General features: G+C 44.2%; 1 long non-coding RNA gene across 1 annotated transcript; it reads left to right on the top strand.

Moving 5' to 3' along the window:
• The first annotated feature begins 3,619 nt into the window (after window positions 1-3,619).
• Window positions 3,620-14,348, top strand: LOC146177087 (uncharacterized). Its single transcript, XR_014701258.1, has 3 exons — window positions 3,620-3,735; window positions 8,665-8,811; window positions 14,282-14,348. It is a non-coding gene; the product is annotated as an uncharacterized LOC146177087 (long non-coding RNA).
• Window positions 14,349-15,844: the final 1,496 nt, after the last annotated feature.

Below are 15,844 nucleotides of genomic sequence, written 5' to 3'. Positions count from 1 at the left end.
CGTCATATGCACTGCTTGTATAATCTTAGACTTTAAACAAGGTAGACAAAGCAGTGAATATAACTGTGCATTCTAGGAAAGCAATGCAAAAAGAATGAAACAAAGGAAAGCATAGACTACCTAGTAATATAAACTAGTGTGCAAGAAAAGAAAGCACACAGCACTTGTACTACAGCACATCCTGCCTGTTTTTTAGCTCTTTCCGTCTTCCAAAGGCAACATATATAAACCATGCATCTGACTTCTCGATCACATAACACATCAATTTTTAGACCGAAGTAGTCTCTGGACCCTGCACAGGGTTAAAGCTTTGATAGTCACGAATTCCACCTTAATTAGGTTTCGCGCCGGAGCTCCAGAACAGCGTGACTAAACTAATTGGAACTCCATGCTTCTGAGCGCCTAGCACGGAGGAAGTATTCATTTCTCCATGGCGCCTAGAGATCCACATCAGTGTCCAATCTAGAATGCCGGCAACCAGCTTCAGTGTTCGAGCAGTGGTAATCTTAATTATCATAGCGGCTGCCTCAGACTATCTACTTCGAGACATGAACCCACGAATGTGAAGTGTGCTGCTGGCCATAAAAAAAATGTAGCTCTTCGTTCATTTGCTTTTGTCTCCCAGGCTGGCAAGATAGTCAGAGAGTGGACTCGAATTCTGACTTGGCTTGCCCTTTTCTCCGCCTATTTTTGATACTTTATGATTTATCTTTTTCTCATTTTTGCCAGGGCGTATTTTCCCCAATAACCAGCGGAGCCCAAGGCAGCGTACCATGCAATATTAGTGTGCCACGCCTAGGGGCACTGGGCCTCAGCGGCGCTCTCGTGGCGCTGATTTATGGGTTGTTTCGACTCAGATAGCACATGCACGGAAGATTTCGAGCGGCAATGACCCCTCTGCGACATAATTTTCTACATAACGAAGGCTGCACATCGTTGTAGCGCCACGCGCAAGTATCAAAAAGCACAAATCTCGAGCAACGACGCTCGCAATGCTGAACAAGGCCGAAAGAAAGAAAACAACGAGGTCCTTTTAACGGTCTTAGCAGTAGAAACTACAGAATACAGCTAGATAACTGCACTGCAACCTTCGCACCACCTTAGATGTTTGGCAGTTGGAGCCAATGTTTCAGTTTCGTTATTGCAGCTAAATAGCTCTTATGTAATTTAGTCAAACAATTTGACCCAGAACACTGCGCTTTATGCCATAGCTAACAATATTTTAATTTTTGTTTAATGGAAAACAATACTACCCTTTGCAAAGATATCGCATCATTTCATTAACTTCGTCAAGACACAATGTTGCAGTGGCCTAATACGACTAGTGAAACTGCCGTGATCATCTACTTTCGACTGAAGCGCCACTAGATGCGCGCAGCTTACTATTGTGTAAAGTCTACTTTGTAACAATTCTGTACCTAAAATGCTTGTCACGCGCTGGATACAAAATCGGAAATAGTTTTTTTGTACTTTCATGGTCTCGCACGCTGAAAATTGGCAGTTACAAACTGCATTTGCTGACGAATTCTGCTAGGTGACTTTAGCGCCCCCGTGTTGTTCGTCAGTGGCGGAGTGGAGCCGCTGAAACGTAGTCTGCTGCACTTACTTTGCTAATACCATCCATGCGTGACGCGTAGTAACAGCGGCATGGCGGCGTCGTATGTCAGTTGTTCGTTTTTGAAGTTGAAATACTTCGCTAAAGCCGGTGTTTGCGTTCGTCGATGATTGCTGCGCTTTGCTTTGTGCGTTCAGCGTGCAGTGTTCTATACGGTTGGAGTTGTTGGTTGATATAGCGGAAACGTCAAACGCTTGAGAAGCGCGGAAGCCCCGCACCTGGCAATGCGTTCACGTTCAACGCTGCAAGCGTCTGCCGGGTTCGAACCGCAGCGGAAAAGAACCACTTGAGGCAAGTCATCGACTCTTCATTTGCAGATAAAGCATTCATTATAGTAGTTGTTCTGCCTGTGCTGCAACGCTTGCCATGCACTGTTGTGTACGCGAGCATCTGTGGCTGGATACCTCATTTAGATTTAACTGCGTAGCGCAGCGATGGTCCTTGTTATATTCTTCGGTGCACCTTGCACAACCCAGTGTTGGTAGAACCTTTGTATCGCTGTTTGCAGTTCCTTTCAATAAAGTGCTTCTACTAGCAGTTCGATATAAATGCCGAAGTCAGTGTTCAGCGTAAAATAATGAACATCTGAATGAAAGGAAACGGAGCTTAGTTTTCTCTTGCGCAAGTAATATGTGCGTTTCAAGGTAATGCCGGAAACATCGATTGTAGTGTAGGACTCGTAAAGCGTGAGGAACTACTGTTTGCATTTCAAAATTTGTCGCGTTTTCTTGCGTTTCCTTGTGATTTGGAAGCCCTTCAATGTTTGTCAGCGACATGCAGAAAGGCTCAAGGGAAGTTTCCAAACATAGTCACACAAAGAGCTTTACTTCTATTTTTTTTTCGCGACATTATGCAGGCCAAGCAGGAGTCTCATGGCCCTACTGCGAGGCCACTTTTCATGCACTTGCCAGTTCATAGTGGGTTTGAAAAGACATATGTACTCAGATTTTTTTTTTTTTACACAATGAAGCAGCCGTGCTTATTTCACAGTAGCAATAAGGGACCGTTGACATCACAAACTGGGGAATACAGCGCTACTTGCTAGATGGGGGACAGGTGAAGGACAACACACGAATGAACGTGTCCCCGGTCTATCAAGTATCGCAGTATTCTCCAGTATGATCAACCAACTGGCCCCCGTGTTTGCATTGTTGACATTATAAAATCAATGTGAAAAGCCCTTCATTGTTTGTCAGCCATATGCAGAAAGGCTAAAAGGAAGTTTCCGAACCGTCATACAAAGAGCTTCACTTATAATTCTTTTTTTTTTGCGAAGTCACATTATGCAGGCCAAGCAGGAGTCTCATGGCCCTACTGGGAAGCCACTTTCCATGCAATTACCAGTTCATAGCGGGTTTGAAAAGACATATGTACTCAGATTTTTTTTTTACACAATGAAGCAGCCGTGCTTATTTCACAGTAGCAATAAGGGACCGTTGACATCACAAACTGGAGAATACAGCGCTACTTGCTAGATGGGGGACAGGTGAAGGACAACACACGAATGAACCTGTTCCCTGTCTAGCAAGTAGAACAGTATTCCCCAGTATGATCAACCAACTGGCTCCCATGTTTGCATTGTTGACATCGCAAAAGCAATGTGAAAACCCTGCATTGTTTGTCAGCCGTATGCAGAAAGGCTCAAAGGAAATATCCGAATGTAGTCATACAAAGAGCTTCTATTTTTTTTTTTGTCGCAAAGTAACATTATGCAAGCCAAGCAGTAACCCTCGCCAACAGCAACATCGGCAGGTCTCACAGCCCTGCTGTGAAGCCGCTTTCTATGCAATTACCAGTTCACAGTGCGTTTGAAACATACTGAGATTTTTTTTTACGCAAAAAAGCGGCCGTGCTCAATTCACAGTAGCAATACGTGACCGTTGATATCACAAAATCAGTGTGAAAAGCCCTTCGTCAGCCGTATGCAGGAAGGCTCAAAGGAAGTTTCCGAACATAGTCAAAGAGCTCTACTTGTAATCTTTTTTTTTTTTTTTTGTCGCGAAGTCACATTATGCAGGTAAAGCAGGAGCCCTCGCCAGCAGCAGCACCGGCAGGTCTCGCAGCCCTGCTGTGAGGCGGCTTTCCATGCAATTACCAGGTCATGGCAGTTTTGAAAAGACGTAAGTACGGAGATTTTTTTTTTGCACATTGAAGCAGCCGTGCGTAATTCACAGTAGCAATACGTGACAGTTGACATCACAAAATCTATGTGAAATGTTTTAAAATTTTGCAGAACGGATGAACTGATTGAAAGAGAACCCTTCTTGTGCTGCTTAATGAGTATTTTAATATGTTCTGCCAGTTTGCTGGACAGCAGTTCGGATGAAAGTATTCAAAACATACAAATCATGAATAACGTCATGACATGTGGGTTTTCAAAAAGTATTTGCTTTTAGTCTGAGTGCACAAAATGGCCAGCGTCTGGGGGGATTTGCTGAGCATTTAGGTCTCACACTGCAAAAAGGCATGCAAATGGCTATGATTTGCAACCAGGGAGCAACTTGATTGTGCAGTCATCAGCATGGCAATCTAGAGTACTCAGATAGTGTACTTTGGGCTGCATGGATGTCATCTGCCAATAATTCTTCTTTTATGATAGTGTGCATTTATCATGCATCCCCACACTGATAGAGCTTCCTTGAGCTGTTTTATCTTGTCCATTAATGTCATCATCACATTTATGACACAGTAGGTGACAGTTATCTAAATATCAAGCTAAACCATATTGGGGAGTTGTTCTGTACCAAAAGGAAACGATGTCTGCACTACGAATAATAATACATTTGACGAGTGTTAGGAAAAGTGAATGCGGTGTATTAATGTTGCTGCACACAAATATTTAATACAGCACATGCATGCCTGAATGCTCTAGCTACACATTGTTTTGTGTTTCTGCTGCACCTTTGTGAACAGTCACAAGTGGTAAAAGCTGCATACAGACTAGGCACAGACGTGAAGGCACTCCCATCAGTATGTCAGCCCATGCTCAGATGCAGGCTATTCGAAACCAGTTGTTTCCACTAGATGCCATCGGTGCAGCCAAATGCGCCTCGGTCGAGCGCTGTATATAGCCGTACTGGCAACTGTACCTATGGGCTATTATAAGTGTAACCAACTGGTCACCATCCCACAAGGCATCGTCATGTCCAAGAGTTGCCAGTATTACAGTAAAACGTTATAGGGCAGCATGTTTGTATATCAAATGTATATCCCATCATTCCTTTTATGTGCTTCCTTTTGTTACGCTTTATCTTCTAGAAGGGCAGTTGGTCTTGCTGTTAGGTAATTAGAAGCTAGATGTGAAACAAGCATTCATTACATCCGAGGTGCTGCTTATTTCTTAGCAGCTCCAAGGAATCGAGCAGCATGCAATTGGCCAGCAGCTGTTCCTTTTAAGCCCACATTGTCGCAATACCTTTACAACTCGCAAGCTGTGACTGGGCTTTTACATGTGTCTGCTTTTGAATTGTGATTGGCATATGCACAATATTTGTATGGAATAGAACATGCCCTCGAAAAGAAAATCATTTCAGCTCTTCATTGCAACCCAGTCACACAATACTGTTTCCAGCTCATCTTTAGGTAGCTTGATACCTTTTGCTGACAGACTATTTATCTTGATGCTATTAAAGAGCATGAAGTCAAGATCAGAAATGGTTTTGCAGTTTGCACTACACTTTATGTTGCTCAACAATCTGTTCATGTCCCTTGATTTGCTCAGTGACATGACACCCAGTTTTTACTATATAGGAATGAGCAAACGAGAGGGCAACTCATATACTGACCGGTCAGCGCATCTCTTGAATGGACATCGAAGCTTTTTACCAGAGCCTCTTTCTTTTAGTTGTCCTTTTATGAAGCCAGAGGAAAGACAACCAAGCTTTGGAGGGGCTAAAAAGACTAGCAGAATGTCATGCCTGCTCACTACCTTGTTTACATTGTGGGATAGTATGTGCGGGTACGTCACTACTGGTCTCACCTTTTCTCTAGGCTCATCTGCACCAACTTCTACAGCCCGTCACTTCTGGGTGTCTTGTAACCCCTTTCAAAAGCAAACAATGGGCCCCAGCTGAAGTCAGCCTAGCCAATTGAATTTGAAAACTAGAATGGAGCTTGGGGACACATGACTTCCTGATCACAGATTCACAAAAAAATAAATCAGTCACTCATTCCTTTCACTAAATTTTATCCATTTGAAAATCAATTGGAAAGAGCCCCTTTTTTAATGTGGAACAAAACACCAGCATACCTGATTCATTAAGCACTCAGTGCTCTGCTTATACTTGCTTTTCAAATATTGCTATCAGCATACTTGCGTCAGCTTCCCTAACCAGCATTGCGGCGCAGGGTCCTTGAGAAAAGGCGAGACTGGCAGTTATGCAATATCTACCTAAGCTGTCCCACAATTTGAACATTGCTGTGAGCATGCATGACAGTCCGCTTCCCTTTTTATCTCCAATGAAGCTGTGGTCTTTCCTGTCACATCGGAAAAGGCGAAAGAGGTTTTGGTACCAACAATAGACGGTCATTCATGAAACATGCAGAAATGGTAGTGTACGAGTTTCACTCTCAAGCAGCCATTCCTGTGCAGGACAAACTACGCACTGTGCGAATGAGGGAGTCTGGGAACTTCAGTGAAATATTGAGCAAAAGAAAATGGTCTCTAATTTACCACAGCACATTGCATCTTGTCCTGTGAGGTCCCATGAGGTATGCTGTGGGGATGTGTACTACTGTTATGAGCAGAAATACAGAATCGCAGAAACTTATTGAAGCCTTCTATATTAGCAAGAAAGGTAACCTGTGAGTCCGCAGTACTTATTTGCCATGGTGAAAGGCTCAGCACAACATTTTAAAAGTTCACTGTTATGCCACAGTTGATGCATTGATGCGTTCTTTGCACATGTGGTGGCAAAAAGCATATAACGCATACTTTTTTGCAAAAAGAGTAATTTGTTATTCACACTCTTTTACAATTTCTTCCATATGTGCTGTGTTTTTTGGCGCCCTTGAATGCTTCAGACGAATAACTAGCAGTTTTTCACAAGTCGTCATAGTTTGCATGAAGCTATTTCTTAAGTACTGCAGAATGTTTCAAATTAGAGGAAGTTGTTTTGCATGTTGCTCTTCAGAGAGGACATCTAAAGCAGTAAAGCTGTGTGCATTGTTTCTGTGATGTCATTGCATTATGGGATGCAAAGCAGGAAACGACTTGGATGTCGTAGTCTTTTACAGAAATGCTAAAAGCAATTCGCTGATGATGACTGAGCCTTAAAAAGAGCAAAGCAGAGCTTTATTTTGAGTGCATGAATTTGACAGCTTTACTATTTTATAGGTAGAATGAGAGGAAGAAGAGGGTTTGCACGGTTGAAGAAGAACTGAACAAGGGTAAATGGGGTACGCCTCAGTTCACAGATGAGCCAACGTTTCGACAAGTGGACTTGTCTTCGTCTGGGCAAAGCGATCATCACTGGCAGGGGTTTAAATACGCTTTTGCTTCCGAAGAAGAAAAGCTGGGGAGGGGAAAGTGGGTCTGATGAAAGTAGATGTGAAAAAGTGGGGAGGAGAGGATGGGTGAGAAGAAAGTGGGTTATGAAGTGAAAGAAAAAAAAAATTATTTTAAGTATGTATCTCAACCTGGAACCAGAGATCCTGTGGCCTGTGAAAGCGGCAGTACCAGGAAAAGCCACAGTATCGGGCAGATGATTAGTCACCACTTAGTCGGGTTTGGTGCAGATACACCTTACAAAGGGACAGGCTTTGCGAAGGGCCCTGGTAAGTGATATATCTAAGGGGGACAATTCTTAAATTTTTTCTACAAAAGTTGGGGGGGAGAACCACAACTGACATAAAAAAAAATATATTAATCAAAAAAAGTTTGAGGACAAATTCAAGCAACAAGTGACAAGGAGGAAATGTGTTTAGAGGAACATGTAAGGTTATGCTATTGTGAAAGGGATTAGTGTGTACATGTGGTGTGAATAAACTGTACAGGGTCGTCCACTTCTAGCTAGAACACGGTCACTGCTTTTAAAGCAACATTGTATCTGACGCAGGCAGATATCGATGCAAAGCGATGCAAGCACACAGAGACACGGATGTGCTGCTTCACATGGCCAGCCACTTTAGATTACTGCGTGGCCGGGTCGGATGCAATGACACCTTGAAAGCAGTGGCCGTGTTCTAGCTAGAAGTGGACGAGGCTGTACAATTCACACTATGTGGCATTGTTTTCCTGAATAGTTATGATGCAGGGGGAATATACCTAAGGAATTCTAACGTTCCCTTAGATATATTTATTCCTGCTGGTTCCAATGCATATCTAATTCATAAATTTTATCTAATTCATAAATTTAGAACATTGGAACCAGCAGGAATATTTGTGGTGACTGATCATCTACCCTGTACAGTGGTTTTTCCTGGTACTGCCGCTTTTACTTCTTTTGCAGGCCACAGAATCTGGTTCCAGGTTGAGATACATACTTCAGATTTTTTTTTTTGGTCAGTTGTGGTTCACTGTGTGGTTATTATCCTGTGACCGTACTCCCCCTTTCCTCCCCCTACCTTTTAAGAATTGTCCCCCTAGATATATGCCTTATCAGGGCCCTTTGCATAGCCTGTCCCTTTGTAAGGCATATCTGTACCAAACCAGTTTAAGTGGTGACTAACCACCTACCCAGTATTGTAGTTTTTCCTTGTACTGCTGCTTTTACTTTTGCGGGCCACAGAATCCTTGGTTCCAAACTGATAAATACATACTGAAGATTTTTTTCTTTTTTGCTTTCACTTCATGACCCACTTTCTTCTCACCCATCCTCTCCTCCCCACTCCTTCACACCTAATTTCTTCGCACCCACTTTCCCCTCCCCAGCTTTTCTTCTTCGGAAGCAAAAGCATATTTAAACCCCTGCCAGCGATGATCACTTTGCCCAGATGAAGACAAGTCCACTTGTCGAAACGTTGGCTCATCTGCGAACTGAGGTGCACCCCATTTACCCTTATTCAGGTCTTCATACTACTTTATAGTCATTGGTATTACTATTTTTCAGCAATTCTCGGCCATCCCCGGGGGATTTCGTGTAGCAGAGGTGGCCAAGGATGCAAGAGGAATTCAGCTTCGAACTTCTAGAGAAGCACTTGCTCAGGGCTCCGGAGTGGTTGAAAGCAGCAGGCATTGCTCAAAGCCAAAGGAAGAGGTGAGTGTTTTGTTGCTTCCTAACATTTCGAACTGTAACAATCATTTTTAAACCAACATTCTCAAAAATGTGACTGTTCACACTTTACAGTCTGCTGTCCTTGTATTTAAAGTGCTGCATTTTTTATTGCCGAGTTTGCTGAGCATTTTCAGCAAAATGACGTGTTAACGAGGCCAGTTGTGTCCAGACATCAGCTAAGGAACACTAGGCCAGTCACACCAAAACGATCACAGCAGTACTTTCACATGCCTGTATCTCAGCTCCGGTAAAAACATCAGACGTGGCTTGGTGGATGTCTTGATAAGGAGAGGCAGTGGGAACAGGTTATCAGAACGCTTACTCAGCGGTTCAGTGTGATAGGGAAGTACTGAATGTATTTATGGCTTCTGCCCACATGACGTGTTGCCCATTGCTGTCATTTGCATGGCACTGCTACAGTAAACAAAGGCAAAATGCAGTGATCCTTATGAAGTAACATTGCATCAGTTGACATTACTAATACCTGCATTCAAAAACGCGCCTCGATTCAACACTCCACCTCCACTCCACTGAGTGGAGAAAACAGCTGCTCCTTCCCAGGGCCAATTCAGATTCATGAACGCCCCTCGGCGTTTCCTTCAACAAGGTCTCTTTGAGAATATGTCCTCCACTCGAAGCAGTGCAAGTACATATGGGAGCGAGATTAAGGGGAACTTTTTGCCCGAAAACTGCGTGCTGAAGTGTGTAATGCTCAGTTTTTCATGTCGAGTCTTCTAAACTTTTGCCAGCAACCTCAATGTTAAGAGTATATTGGAACTTGTTTTGTGGGTGGGATAAAAAAGGTAGCTGTGAAAAATGGCAGAAAACAATTCTGCATCTGGCAACAGTCACTGCTGGTGACGAGTTTACGTAGAACATGAGGCAGGCTTAGAGAAATGGTATGAATACCTCGGTTTGCTTGTTTGGTGTGAGGTCTATGTTCACCCTTTGTCACTTTCTTTTATTTTTATTGCCAGGCTTTGACAGACAACTGAATACATTGCAGAACAAAATTAAGAGCTGCCAACTCCTACGAGCAGGCTTCTGGCCATCAGAGCGCTCGGGGGAGAATTGAAAACATTCGTGTTTCTTCACAGCGCGTTGCAGCGCATGCACACTGAATTCGGCTCTGCAGAAGCAAATGCTGCCTGCAGTTTCCCAATAAGTTAAGAACCGTAATTTAAAATGTGCCTCAGAAGGCATACCCTTCACCAACTGCGAATATCCCTTCGTAGGGCAAGCAAACCAATGTGCTCCCTCGACAGTGCCGCTCGTCTGAAGATGTTAGTAACCCATGAGCGACAGGCAAGCCATTGGTGTGTGGGGTGCAGCACAGATGCACACACAGCTTCACCGCCCCTCTGGTACCCCCCAGCTTACTGCATGCAACACGCTGTTCCCCCACAAGTTCGCCATCGTCTGTGGAAGCCACCACGCAGGGCAAGCTAGTGAGAGTACAATATCACACACATTAGCTCCAGCCAGCGACTCTCGGGCGCTGTGCCCACACTCCGGATTTCGCTTTATGAGTGCATCCTTTTCCATATCTAAAAGGAAAACACAGTACTTTAACTTTCTGTTAAGTAGCGCCGCAAAAACCCGACCCCGCTCACAGGTTTTATGGCCGCCAGGCGATAAGTGTGTCACCACTAATCGGTGGTAACTCCAGCAGCAAGGAAATAGCTGACGTACCACTAACATTTCCGCAAGCTTCTTGCCCTCTGTTTATTCTTCCTGGCGCTTGCATTGGCTGCTCAACGTCTCCTTTGGTTAACGTGGCACCTGCTGTGGTCAAAATGCAGATCTCACTTTCATTGCTGGAGGCGATCATTCCGAATGATCTTGGGGCCTTCTTCAGGGCTCACCTGCTCTGGTACTGCAACATTCAACTGGCAGGATTTTTTTGTGTCCACTGGCCGGCCTGGCCATCATCTGGCATATTTCTCTCATCTTTCTAATCCCCTGCGATGGATAGCAATAACACCTGTGTGTTTCTGACATTGACAATGTCTGCCTCTGCTAAAGCTACAAGTAACTTTGCGGTGGTAGCTATGGTTGGGAACAGCACCGCAGGCTCTGCCTCTGCTAAACACATAGTGGGTCTTGACATTGGTATCTTATCGCTACTGGCCTTGCCGTTTTCTGAGCCATCTTGTGGACTCACATGCTCGTCTTTCTCCTCTGGGGCCGGCTCCTTCGTATCTACTAAACCTCCTAGTAATACGGTAGCCACACTTGTTTTCTCTCTGGAATCTGCATTCGCCTCTGCTGTTGTATGCATATTGCCAGCATCGCAATATACTCGGCCAATTTTCTTGGGCTTCTGTGCCAATTTCTGATCTAGTGGTGCCCGAAGGGCACTCATAACTTTTAGTCAGTGGAGGCACAACAGCAGGGGTGTAACAGCTGCGCCAACTGCGCCTTATTGGTACAGCTGCATGTTGCTGCACCATAAGTGCGAAATTCGTTAAATGTGCGCCACATTGCGCCAAAATGCCCCGACTAGACGCAAAATTTGGCCATATGCAGGGAAAGCTTTCTGTTGTGATATGACCAGTTGCGACGTTTCATATACTGCAGCATGCATCACTGGCCTTTTATTTTATTTTGAGATGACGTCATGCCATCGTAATGCCTACCCGTTATTTTTCTCTTGCATCGACGTGCTTTTCCGCGCTTCGAGTATGCTGAACAGTTGCGGTTTGAGGATGCTTCACTGTACAGGCGACGGTCCGTGCAGTGAAGCATCCCTCTAAAGCAATGTGGCCATTTGTAACGAGGCAGCACTTCTATTGCGTCGCACTGCGAAAAGGGCCGGCTTGTGATTGTGGAGCAATGCTTCTACGCTGAGTTTTAAGTGCTGCATGCTTCTAATAGATATATCTAGTTGGCTTTTTTTTTGTGCGGCTCTTGGAGGTTTTTTGTAGTTGCGGCATTCATGTTAGCAGGGTTGTTTTTGTGCTGTCTCGTCGATAGACTCGCTTTCCCATCGTCAGACAGAGGTGCCATCAAATATGGCTTCTGTGTTTGTGAGAATATATTTTGAGGTGGAGGAGGTAATTTTGTTTTTTTGGGGGGGGCGCGGCAGGTCAGGAAACATGCAGCAACCTTAGATTTTGAATTCCATAACATCGCATTGGAGCCCAAGACTGCCAAAATTAACATTTACAGATGCTAGAACATTGAAATGCTATAATGTCTGCACTGCGCATGAAATGTATAATCTAATATGCTTGTCATTGCCAGTCCCTAGAAAGCATAATCACAGGCCTAAGATGTGCTCGCTCAAGTTTTCTTTGCTAATACAGTTAAATCTCGTTACAAGAGACACTGTTATAAGAGACATTTTTGTGAATCATCTGAGGGTGACGAGCATGTAAGAGTGCCTCAAAGGTATTAAAGCAAAAAGAAGGCTTGCAAAGTGAAGTGCTTTACCTCCAGAATTTGGGAAGGAATACACTCTGCACTCACAAAAATACATACTAGTATGAATAACTTCTTCAAGCTATCCTGAATAATTTCCTGTTAATGTGTGTGAATGCATTTATATGCTGATGTGCAGTAAACACGCTGCTTTTAGAATTTTTGGTTACAAGAGATGTTTTTCGGGTCCCTTGAGTGTCTCTTGTAACGAGGTTTTACTGTAACTTGCCTGCATATTTGCTTTTGAATCAACATTTTTTTTGTACTGTGCTCATTTCTGGGCTTTTTGAGCATGGGCTGATTGTAGTCACGACTTTGAATTGAGCTCTTTCGGAGCTGCCATCGCACACCAGCTACAGTTTCGCAGACATTAAAACATAGTTTTGTGAGTGTTGTGAGCAAGATAAGATCCCGTGATGGAGAATGTCAAACCACGGTAGAAGAAAAAAAACTGAAATGCATATTCTCTAGCTTTTTGTATTTTTGCTGGCCCCGAGGTTTTAAAAATAAACCTTTTCAGTTTTATGGTTCACATTCATTTCAATTTTTTAGTTGATACATGCCTCATATTTTTTATAAACTAAGATGAGTGCAGGGCAACTTGTAACAGAAAACAACGCCAGGTTTATTATCTCTGCCATGAACAAAAACTGTATAGTAAAGCTTAACCATGGATTTTTTCAAACTTGCCAAGACTTGCCTCATCAGCAGTCAGTGACTTTTAAATGTAGCATCCATCCAATGGGGAGAGTTGGATAATGTTTTTACAAATTCCTCCATCTTGCTAAGCCAATCGCACTAGTCAGAAATGGCCCGTCATAACACAGTTCCACAAATTTAAGTGCCGCGCCATGCTCTGGCAGATCTGCGCAAAGCACAATGGAAGAAGAAGCAATCGCCTCTCGCGTCGGCTGCTGGCAAATGTTAGCGTGTTGTGCCGCTGCTTTCCGCTGTCATGTGTCTTCTTGTGTGCATTGGTGGTACTTCCTTGCAAAATTCAGCAAGCACCGGATTGCTTTGATAGTTAGCTACTAGTCTTTGCAATTTTCCGTGACTTTTGAAGCAAAAGCTTCACTATGTCATGTAAAGCCAAGGTTGCCGTGTGGGGTTCACGCCGCCACATCGAACGCGTCGTGACCATGGCATCCATCTACGCCCTTCCAAGGTGTTCCACTGCTGGGCTCCAGATATGCACGGCACAGAGGGGGGAAGGGTTTCCGTACTGCGCATTCGTGTGCCACTATGGAGAGCCTCAGTGGGCGAACGTCAGACTTCGTGTTGACTGATGATCCATGGATTTAGAATGCAACATCCAACCGGGCAACACGATGCAAAGGAATGGTGGACACAATAAAAAAGAAAACAGCGGGAAGCAGCAGCGCAGCAAGAATGCCAAGATAGCAGAAAAAACTTACGCCGAGAAATGACAGTCAGAGAGACGTGAGCGTGACAACACTTCGCTTTCCCAGGGTGCTTTGCGTGGCCACTCGATGGCGTGGCGGAATTACTAGGAATGACTATTGTAAGGATGCACTTAGAATTTCTCTCCAGTTATTTCACCTCGTGAAAATAAAAATTTAGTTATTCTGTAGCTGACACTGCATGAGAATTGGGAGAAATTAAATACCCTTTTTGAAACAAACATGGTGGAATAAAAAATTTTGTTGAATTTTATCCAGTAATTGGTTGCGCCATAATTGTAACATTGCAGAGTACCTTGCTGTCTATGGCAGACGAAGAAGCCTTTTATGAGCAGTACACTTGTGGTATGAGGATTAATTCGCAACATACTGAGTGGAATATTACTCCAATGTTTTCTCCTCTTGCCTGTTTTTCTTGTTGCTTTTCTTTCAGCAATGTAGGCATTTAGCAGCTTTGACCTTGGAACATACGTCAATTAAAAATTATATGCTTTGTCGGCATGCTGACTAAATGAGTGCTAACTAGCTTTGAGAATCAGGAAGCAGGTTATACTTCTTTATGGGCTTTAAATTGATTCTTATGTTTTGTGTTCCTTGCTTCCATGCAGGTTCAAAGGTGGTCGTGGTCTGCGGCAGGTCCAGCTGACAATAATAAAGTGGATAAGTAGCCTTGCATTTATGTCCCAGTTCTTACTTATACTCCGTACATAAAGGCATGCTTTTATTTCACAATTAAGCATGATGCCTTGTAGAGGCACGTGTGCACTGCTCTAGCGTCATATGTGAATAAAAGCAAAATTTCAAATTTTTTAATTGAAGAGATGCCACAGATTTAGGACGTACACTGCCACGGAAAATACTGGAGGCACGATGGAAAAACAATGCCGCGACACAATACTCAATGTACGACAGATAACAATACGACACAATGTTACGACATACAACACACAACAGTACTACAAACAGCGGTCCCATTTTACGACCAACAACAGTACAACAGACAACAGCACTACAGACAACAGTACTACAGACGACAGGGTCGCAACTTACAACACACAATTGTACAACAGACAACAGGGTCCCATTTTACGACAGGCTAGATTTGTGTTGTATTTTTCGACTGGGTTGTTTTAAACATGTTTCGTAAGATGTTATATATTGACGCATAGAAGACGACACAAAAGATGACATCTGAGATGACAAGCGCGAGCCTGGAAGAGAAAGAAGCTTGAATGCAAGACTCGTTCTGGTCGACCATTCAAAACATCTATCGCTAGGCCCTCATTGGCGTTCTACCGAGACGTGACATTGGTGGTGCGCGCTGGGGTATGCATAAGACTCCTTCCGGCAGTCCACAGCAGATCCCAAACATCGACACGACTGTCCATCGTGCTAGCCGCCGCCTTATAGGCCTAGCGCCGGAGTAGAACCATCTGCCGAACGACTCCTCAAACGCCCAAATTCCTCAGACATCCCAAGCCATGGCGCATCCTAACCCTACGCCGGTGACTCTACAGAACACCAAGGGGCCAGAGTGCTTTCGCGGGGAAGCGTTTGAAGACGTGGAGGACTGGCTCGACCAGTTTGAGCGAGTGGCCAAGATCAACCAGTGGAGCGCAGACCAGAAGCTTTGTAAAGTTTATTTTGCCCTTCAGGATAATGCTAGAACATGGTTTGAAAACCACGAGGCCAGCTTATCCACATGGAATGACTTCCGCTGCCAGCTGGTCGACAATTCTGCGAGAACTGACCGACGAAACAATGTGCTGCGCCTGCTTGAAGTGCGTATCCAGAAGCCGAATGAGAGCGTACCTATGTTTGCGGAAGACATGGCTCGCCTTTTTCGCTGTGCCGACCCTGATATGAGTGAGCCAAGGAAGCTACGGCCTCTCATGCATGGTATCAAAGAACAGGTGTTTGCCGGTTTAGTACGCAACCCACCTAAAACGGTGAGAGAGTTCGTTAAGAACGCTACTGCTATAGAGCGAGCCCTACAAGACCGGTGCCGCCAGTACAACCGACCCGTTAACTGTGCTTCGACGACTGCGGCAGCGCTGAATGCAACCGATAGGACCACTCTTCGAGACCTCATTATAGAAATTGTCATTGAGAAGCTCCAGCGAATTACGACTACAAAGGCTCAGTCATCACAGGCCCTCGTAGAAGCCGTC

This window comes from Amblyomma maculatum, chromosome 10 (assembly GCF_055883805.1).
Source record: "Amblyomma maculatum isolate TAMU_Amacu chromosome 10, ASM5588380v1, whole genome shotgun sequence".
Lineage (NCBI taxonomy): Eukaryota > Metazoa > Arthropoda > Arachnida > Ixodida > Ixodidae > Amblyomma > Amblyomma maculatum.
This window is presented reverse-complemented; position numbering and strand designations above follow the sequence as displayed.